We start from the raw sequence: 9,183 nt of genomic DNA, 5'->3' as shown, positions 1-9,183 counted from the left end.
AAGAGCAGAGGCAACAACAGCAGCAGGATGACCTCATCTGCCCGGTTATCAAAAACCACAATGTCTGCAAGCCACAAGGTCTGCCAAGAAGGAGTATGAGTCACCAGGACCCACAGGAAAGAGGGCCCCGGGTGGGGTGTTGTGGGGTGGGGTGGGGTGGGCAGGTGGCACATTTTGACAACAAGCAGGTTCAAATCCTGACTTAGCTCTGGGGCCTTCAGTTCTCTGAGTCTCAGCTTCCTTATCTTTAAAAATGGGGAATAATAATAGTGCTTATGTCATAGGGAGGTTTTAAGCACTAAAGGAGGTAATCGGTATAAAGGACTTCTACAATAAATGGCATTTATTATTTTGATAGCCAAATTCTTGATTCTCCCCAAAGCTGTTGGAAGAAGGGTCCCACTCTCTCCTCATCTTCCACTGCCCCCAACAGGAACCCTCAGCTTCAATTTTATATCCTTTGGGGGGCTGATCCCCCAGAGGCTCAGGCCTCGCTGCCTCAGTTCCAGCCATTTCCTGGGAGGCCAGACCTGCCTGGTTCAGAACCTTGAAACCTTCAAGGCTTATATCAACTCCCGACGGACACTCCCTGGCGATGCCAGCCCCCAGCCATGCCGCCCCTCCGAGCACCCACAGTGCCTTCAGTTCTCTGAGTCTCAGCTTCCCTATCTTTAAAAATGGGGAATAATAATAGTGCTTATGTCATAGGGAGGTTTTAAGCACTAAATGAGGTAATCTGTATAAAGGACTTCTGCAATAAATGGCATTTATTATTTTGAATATGGGCCTTGGGTCTAATAGTAGTCAAGATTTTTTCCATTGCAATTAAGAGAAACCTAACTGTAACTGGCTTGAGCAAAATTCATGTGTGTGTGAGGCCCGGCTCCATACAGGGCTCGCAGGATGTGGGCAGAACTGGTTTCGCCTCAGCTCATCGCTGGGCTCTACGTCGACTCCACTCTCAGGCAGGCGTGGGCAGGGCGGCCCCAGCAGCTCCAGGTGTGCACCCCCCTGGTTTCAATTCTGCCGGTGGTAGTTTCAACCCAAGACCCAGAATTGAGTCTCATGGCCTGCTTTGAGTTATGTGCACATTCCTGGAGCCCGGGGTGGAGTCGACTGCTCCAACACTGCACATGCTTAGCATGACAGACCAGTGATCGTTCCTAAAAGTCAGAGTGCTGCTACCAGATGCAGACAAGACTACAGATGACCGCGGAGCCTGATCTTGAATCAGCGGCACCCAGTCAGCCACTAAAGCATGTGTCGGGGCTAGGTAAACACTCAAATAGATGGATGACATGAAGAACTTCTTTTTTAATTTTCTCCCCCTCTCTGTCGCCCAGACTGGAGTGCAGTGGCACGATCATAGCTCACTGCAGCCTCGAACTCCTGAGCTCAATCAATTCTCCTGCCTCAGCCTTCCAAGTGGCGTGGACTACAGGTGTGCATCGTGCACCCCCATGCCTGCCTGTTGCTCAGGCTGGTCTCAAACTCCTGGCCTCTAGCCATCCTCCCACCTCAGCTCCCCAAAGTGCTGGGATTACAAGGGCGAGCCACTTTGCTTGGCCTGACATGAAAAATTTCTGACAGATTCTTGGCTGTCCAAGAACCAGAGCTCAATGTTATCCACCTTTGTCTCCCAGTCTTCAAACAGAGCCTGGCATGAAGTCAGGGCATTGATCTGTCCACAAAGCATTAGGGAAAAACTGTGAGTTCAAGAAAAATGAAGATACAGTGAGACAGAAGGAATACGTTCTACTATTCAATAGCACAGTAGGGAAATCATAGTTAATAATTTATTGTATATTTCAAAATAGCTTAAAGAGAAGAATCATAATGATCCCAACACAAAGAAAAGATAAATGTTTGTGGTGATGGATTTCTCAATGGCCCTGATTTGATCATTACACGCTGTATACAGGTATCAAAATATCACGTGTGCCCCCAAAATATATACAACCATCATATATCAATTCTAAAACTTTTGAAATGGAGTTTAAAAAAAGAAGACTGTTTAGCCAGAAACAGTCATCTCTCCTGGGTGTCCAAAAGAGGCAGAAATTACTTGAAGCGTTACAGCTCTTTTACAACGTGTCTAGCAGTTTTTCCAGTCCTCCCCGGAAGACCCCTCCCCAAAATATCAAAATTTAAAAAAAAATTTAAAAAGGAAAAAAAAAAAGAAAGAAACTACTGGAAAATTCTAGTTTTCATAATTCAGGAGGTCTGACGACTTAGGGTTGAGATTGTTGGGATGGAGGCCGAGGGAACTTCGGCGCTGGACAGAGAAGGGTTTTTTTTTGTGGTGTGACGGGAAGATGAGAGAAATATCCCCGGCCACAGGCTGGGGTGGAAGGGATGGAAACCTGAGTGAGGGAACAGAAAATGTGGGTTGGAAGCTGGTGGGTGAATCTATAAAATGACAGTGGTAGTACCCCGCAAGGTGTGGTGGGCACAACAGCGTAACCAAAACTCCAGCACAGTACCTGACGCTCGGAAGTGTATGTTGGATGGTGGGTAGATGCTCCGCCAGGACTTGCCATCTCAAAGGATTATGAGCGTTTCAACGTTTATCATGTCCACAGGCGCCTAGAAACGGGGGAGGGAGGAGGCTGGGGTCCTAGAGGGAGAGTCGCCGACCCTCCTCTTTCTTCCTTGCTTGGCATCTGTGGTTTTTAAGGGGGTCAAAACCCATAGCCCTGTCCCCAGGCCTTGCAGAACCCAAGATTAGCCCACACCGGGCAGGTGGCTTTTTTTTTTTTTTTTTGAGACAGAGTCTCGCTTTGTTGCCTGGGCTAGAGTGAGTGCCGTGGCGTCGGCCTAGCTCACAGCAACCTCAGACTCCTGGGCTCAAGTGATCCTCCTGCCTCAGCCTCCCGAGTAGCTGGGACTACAGGCATGCGCCACCATGCCCGGCTCATTTTTTCTATATATATTAGTTGGCCAATTAATCTCTTTCTATTTATAGTAGAGACCGGGGTCTCGCTCTTGCTCAGGCTGGTCTCGAACTCCTGACCTTGAGCAATCCGCGGCCTTGGTCTCCCAGAGTGCTAGGATTACAGGCGTGAGCCACCGCGCCCGGCCAGGCATGTTGCTCCTTCTCAAAGGCCCCTAGGGAACAGGTTCCTGGCCCACCTGCCTCTGAAATTCTATCAGTTGTTTAGAATATTCTTTCTTGTGACGGATCGCTGACTCTCAAGCACCACTAGCACTATATGTTCGTTCACGTGGGTTCCATCTTTCATTCTCGCTGTAATCATTATCAGGCACCTGTTATGCCAGGGACCCTGCCAGACACCAGAAATACAAAAATGAGTAGGATGCCTTCGCCCTCCAGGAGTCCGGAGTCTAGTGGGCACGAGGCACAATAGACAGACATCATGGTGCACAGCAAGCACTTAACGGAGGTTAACTCCAAACACTCTGGAAGCCCTCGAGGGCTCCTAACCTGGGTTTTGGAGAGGGGACTCAGGGAGGCTTCTCAGGGGAGGTGACACGTGAACCGAGTCTCGAGGGGCTGCTGCACAAGTGGATCTGAGCCACAGTTATTTGTGACTATAATTCCTCAGCCTTCGTCAGGCAAGACGCACAATAGGCTGGTTATTATGGGGCTGGTTATCGCACGGAGGTGATAATCACGGTATCGCCACTTCACTGTGTGGGCGATTACCAGGCAGAAGTTGCAGCTCGATGCACTGTGACCTCAGGCGGCGAGTGGCACCCTATGGTCCTGAAGCAGGTGGTCCGGTCACGGTGGACCCCAGGGCTTGCTGCAGCCTCCATGACCCATGGAAAGTGCAGGGATGGAGGCCTGGGCCTCCCAGCGACATCGGGAGTGGCCCACGGGGAAAGGGTGTGTCCCCGCAAAGCTGTGGAATCACCTTCTCCAGAAACCGGTCTTGATTGAGAACCAGCTGCTGTTGGGGCAGTAGCAGGAGCCCTCCCGCCTGGAATGTGGAGGGGAGAACCACAGGGCCTGCGGAGGTCCCCGCGGGGCAAGGAGCCCACCATTCCAGAAGGTACCTCCGTGTTTCCGACTTACCCAAGGATCCTGGCTCAGGGTGCTGCCCTTAGCCTTCCTCTCGAATCAATCGGCCAGGTGGCACAGGCATCTCACGGCACCCCCCACGTGTCCCCGGATGCCACAGCCATGGGGAGCCCACGGGGGCCTGGGAAAACACAGCGTCTGCAAAGGCCCCTCAGCAAACCACAAATAAACATGTCTGTGGCTACCAGCGGACAAGCCACACCCCTCCACAAGACATGCACCGATTAGCGATTAGCGTTTCCTGCCTACAGACTTACTCCCCCCTACCAGCCACCAAGTCCCCGAAGAAGACCCTAAGAAGGCAGATGAATCCAGATGGTGGCAATTCCCCCCCCCCACCTCTGCCTTGGCTCCGGCAGGCACCTCTCACCCAGTTCCAGCAGCAAAAGGGACCCTAAGCTAGAGCTCCGGGCCACAAACGTCAGTCTGGAGTGGGGAAGACTCAGCAAAAGCCTTAAAATGCCGAAGACCTCAGTCGCTGCCCTCGTTTTGTTTCTGGGGGTGCCCCAAAGAGAATCGGCAGTCAGGACTAAGGTAGGGCTGGGGACGAATCTGCTCGCTTCTAACAAACCAGAGTTGAGCGACATGACCCGAGGCGGCTGCAGGATCTCAGAGGATCCCCCGTTTGTTGAGCCATCTGCAGTGCTGCTTGCCAGTGGGGACAGGACTGAGTGGCTTCCCAAGAGCACAGGGGGCCTCCTTTCTCCAGAGGTCTGGAGAGACTCAGAGGAGTCAGGAGCAGAGTGGGGCAGGAAGTTGTTGGGTAGTGAGAGATTTTTTAAACATTCGCCCACTGCAGCCCTCGTGACCCTTCTGTTCACTTTTGGGTCTGCCCCCATTGCCATGCTCCCCCTCTCCCCAGCCTGCCCACGCCCCAGGTTAAGCACAGAGAGTGTTATCCTCTTCCCTCCATCGACTAAGAGCCTCTGCAGTGGGCACAGGCAGGCCCGCCATCCTCCTTCCTGCCTTCTGGAAGCTGTTAGACTGAGCGAGACGGACAGAGCCTTGAGGGACATTTAAGACACTCTGGGCCGGGTCTCTCTGGGCCCCACTCCCTCTCTTACTGGGTATCAGTACTCTCTGGGCTTCATTCCTCATGGAATTGGCATAATGACACCTACTTCTCAGGACTTTGAAAGTGAAAGGCGATCAATGCAAGTAAAGTGGCTTGTTCCCTGTTGGGCACATAGTAGGGCTCAATATTAGTTGGATGAGTGGCTGGGGGGTAAGCGCACAGCCTGAGCCTTGGGGTCGGGTGTGTGTTTGGAAGGAGAGGGTCGCAAAGACGGGCGAGGAGCTGCTCAGATAATGGAGAGACTGAGAGTGGCTAGATCCTGCCTGAGCCTCCCCTAAAAAACCAAATTCCACTGTAGGTTTTCGGAGAGCCTCCTTCTGTGGTCTCGCCCAGGTGAGAATCAAAGCCAAGGGAAGGGGAATTTCTGGAATCCAGGCCCTGGTGTCAGAGAACCAGAAAGGCTGAAATGCAGTTCCTGGAATGCAAACAGGTTCCACTGCCACCCCCCTTCCCCGAAGCCCCTCCCAGCCAGGGCCACCGTCCTGGCACTCCCAAGTCCATGGACCCTGAAGCCTGAAGCATTGGCCTGGGGCAGGGAGGGGGAGAAAGGCTGTCAGCTCAGGGCAAGGGGCCCTGCCTCGGGCCAGCAGTCAGAGGACTTCTGTCATCTTCCTGCCATGGAATGTGTGATACCAAACAATTTAGTCAACCTTTCCGAGCCTCAGTTTCCACCAACTATAAAATGGGAATAATAACTCATGCTGTATTCTTCCTATCATATGAGACTATTATAGGGATCAAATTAAGCATTCTCTGTAGAAAGAGCACATTGTGAACTGCAAGTACTGCGCAAACACAGAACTATTAAAGCCTCTGGAAGGGGGGGGGGCGTCTGAGATGGGATGAGTTGTAAACTCTTCCTGTCTAGCATGGGGCCGGGAAGTGTCCTTCCAACTGAGGTTCCTTTGATCTTCTTTTTAAAACTTAATGAGTACTTAGGGCAAAGCTAACACTCTAATGAGGATTCAAAATTAAATTTAAAAATCATCACTTGCTCTCTTCACTCCACACTCACTTCCTCTATGGAGCACAACCATTAACCAAAAACTATTTTTAACTGGCACTAATTTGCTCTACCCTGAAACAAATGAGAGACAAATATTTTGTTAGAAAAGCAAATCATGAACCAAACTTCAGTTAAAACAACAACAACAACAAACACCTAGTTAATGAGTTCAAAGTGAAATTAAAGCCAAACCACTGCAGCTTCCAAAACTATTGAACCAGAGTGAAATTAGGGCAGCAAAATATGCTCCCAAGTAAATCCCAAACTAATTCTGCATCTCGTCAAAGGCCCTGACTCAAAAAGATGCTTCTGACCTTCGCCTCCTCTATTTTGGGTTTTCCCATGTCAAATTCTGTACTCCTTCATTTAACAGGACGCACCAGATTGGCCCCGATGTGCTAGTCACGGGGACATGAAGATGAGGAAGAGACAGTCGGTCCCTCCATGAGAACCCAGCCCGGCGCACAGGTTCTTCCTGAGAACACATGCTCCCCCTGCCTGGCTTGCCCTTCCTGCGACAGGACATCTGCCTGAGATCGCAGAGTAAAATGGGGCTCTCGGCAACCCCACTCACCCTCGTTATTGCCAGAATCAGAGCACGAAGCCAGCAGTACACAAAGAACAAAAATCCCGATGAACAGAAGTTGAGCCATAAAGACCTCTGCAGTGCAGTGACAAGGTGGTCCTCTGAGACCAGCTCCTGGAGCCAGCAGAGAAAGCGCCCTTTGATTTAATCCTGCATTCCACCCTTGCAGGTTCAGACACACTTTCTGATGATCTCAGCAAAGGCGGTTCCATCCAGTCCTCTCCACAGGCATCCCAGGAAGTGGGAGAAATGGAAGTGTCGGTTGTGGCTGGTGGCCACCCACACTCGGCAAGGGGGTGAGCTGGGAGTAGGCCTCCTGGGGGACAGCCCAGCAAGGTGCCCGCAGCGGAGAAACAGCCCAGCTTGCTGTTGTTACTGCTGCAGAGACAGCAGCTGCTATCTGCTTGTTGCTCTTACGCACACAGCCTGAAGTGTCCATCCTTATCTTCCTGAGATTCCCCCAAGCTGACATCATTATTGTCTTCCTTGAGCAGAGTCCTCCCCGCCTGGTTCCCGAAGCAGTCCTCCCTCTGGATTTGAGAGCCACTTGCTTTAATTGTAGATGAGAATGTCCTGGAGGGTCAACCCCGGCCATCTGGGTTCCCAAGGGCCTGGGCCAAGTCCACGGACTTCTGCCTCGGTATCTCTGCCTGGCATTCTTACCCCAGCCCCCAGCCAGAGCTCACCCAGCCTTTGGGGCCAACCTGCGGCTAAATTCTGTTTCCCAAGCTGTCTTCCTGGATCCCCTTTCCTCCCCATCAGAACCTTTGCCCTGGGTTATGCGGGACAAGAACAGACAAAGGGCTTGGAGGCAGATGTTACTTGGATAAATGCCCTGCCTTCAGCCCTCCCCAGGCCTGCTCTGCAGGGCAGTGGGAAGAAAGACCCTGGGAAGAATTTCAGAGGCCAGAGGCAGGCCCGCCAACCGAGAAGCCTTCCTCAAAGGCTCCAGCCCGTCTCTTCCGCTTCCCTTTTGCTGCGCTTTCGTGGGTTTTTTTATACTGTGATCCAAGTTTTAGACTTAATCATGTACTTCATTCTTTATGCGTCTCCACACTAGCTCAGAGGCTTCTGGAAGGCAAGGATATGTTATATACATTATATATATGGAAAGCATACCATGTTTCCCCCAAAATAAGACAGAATCTTATATTTATTTTTCCTCAAGGAGACACCCTTGGGCTTATTTTCAGGGGATGTGTTATTTTTTTAAAGTACGGTACAACAATCTACATTTATTCAAATAGAGTGAAGTCGTCTTCTTCTGGAACATCATCATCACTCTCCAAACCCCAAATTCCATCCTGAATTTCTTGCAACTCTATTTCCTTTAGAACCACTGGCCCCGATCTCTCACGTCGAGCCATGGGGCTCTCACGGGGCAGAGGAGAAGCGCTGCTCGTCTTCCTTCTGGCTCCACAATGAAATGCACGGGTTGTGCAGATGCGCTGCGCAGCCACGCCCGTCACTAGGGCTTATTTTCGGGGTGGGGCTTCTATTGCGCAAATGCTTAGAAATCCTGCTAGGGCTTATTTTGTGGGTAGGTCTTATTTTCGGGGAAACACAGTATGTTATATATGACTGTGTTCTATAACCTTGCTCAGCATCACGCTGCACCTAGATTATCCCTCTCGGCTTCCAAGCTACCCTGCACACGGCGTCACAGCCAGCCTGCTGAGCACAGACCCACTTAGGCCACTCAGGGCCCCCCACAGATGGGACCCAAACCACCTCCCAGCCTGTCCTCTGTGTTCTTTCTACATCCACACATTCCTTCCATCCCTCCCCTCCCTGCCCCGCTCCACCCCTGCCCCTCACCCCAAACAGTCTGCAGCTTGCTCTTCAAAGATTTTCAGGTACTTCCAAATATTTTCTCCTTCCTAGAGCCTTCTAATATCCTTATCCAAAATAATCAGTCCCTGGAATTTCCAAAGAAGTGTTTTAATATTTCATCTTTTAACAAGTACTACCTAAGGCTGGTCCGAAGGCAGTGAGTTATCTCATCTGATTGTTCACAGTCAGTTACAGAAGGAATTTCTTGTTCTACTACTTTCCCCTTCCTACCACTGCACTTGACTAGTCTTAAAAATATATATGTAAAAAAGGCCGGGTGCAGTGGCTCACGCCTGTAAATCCTAGCACTCTGGGAGGCCGAGGTGGGTGGATTGCTTGAGGTCAGGAGTTCGAAACCAGCCTGAGCAAGAGCGAGACCCTGTCTCTACTGTAAAAATAGAAAGAACTTAATTGGCCAACTAATATACATAGAAAAAATTAGCCGGGAACGGTGGCGCATGCCTGTAGTTCCAGCTACTGGGGAGGCTGAGGCAGGAGGATCGCTTGAGCCCAGGAGTTTGAGGTTGCTGTGAGCTAGGCTAACACCATGGCACTCTAGCCCAGGCAATAGAGTGAGACTCTGTCTAAAAAAAAAAAGAATAACTATAGCGCCACCTTCTATTGTAGTTGTTTATTCT

General features: G+C 50.8%; 1 long non-coding RNA gene and 1 other non-coding gene across 2 annotated transcripts; one reads left to right on the top strand and one right to left on the bottom strand.

The window, feature by feature from the left end:
* Window positions 1-945: 945 nt before the first annotated feature.
* LOC105869283 (uncharacterized) lies at window positions 946-4,563 on the bottom strand. The gene is made up of 3 exons (XR_012914514.1): window positions 4,040-4,563; window positions 2,484-2,586; window positions 946-2,363 (listed from the first exon to the last, which is right to left on the bottom strand). It is a non-coding gene; the product is annotated as an uncharacterized LOC105869283 (long non-coding RNA).
* Window positions 2,069-2,130, top strand: LOC142864027 (U7 small nuclear RNA). The gene has a single exon (XR_012914624.1). It is a non-coding gene; the product is annotated as a U7 small nuclear RNA (small nuclear RNA).
* Window positions 4,564-9,183: the final 4,620 nt, after the last annotated feature.

Source organism: Microcebus murinus, chromosome 23 (genome assembly GCF_040939455.1).
Source record: "Microcebus murinus isolate Inina chromosome 23, M.murinus_Inina_mat1.0, whole genome shotgun sequence".
NCBI lineage: Eukaryota > Metazoa > Chordata > Mammalia > Primates > Cheirogaleidae > Microcebus > Microcebus murinus.
This window is presented reverse-complemented; position numbering and strand designations above follow the sequence as displayed.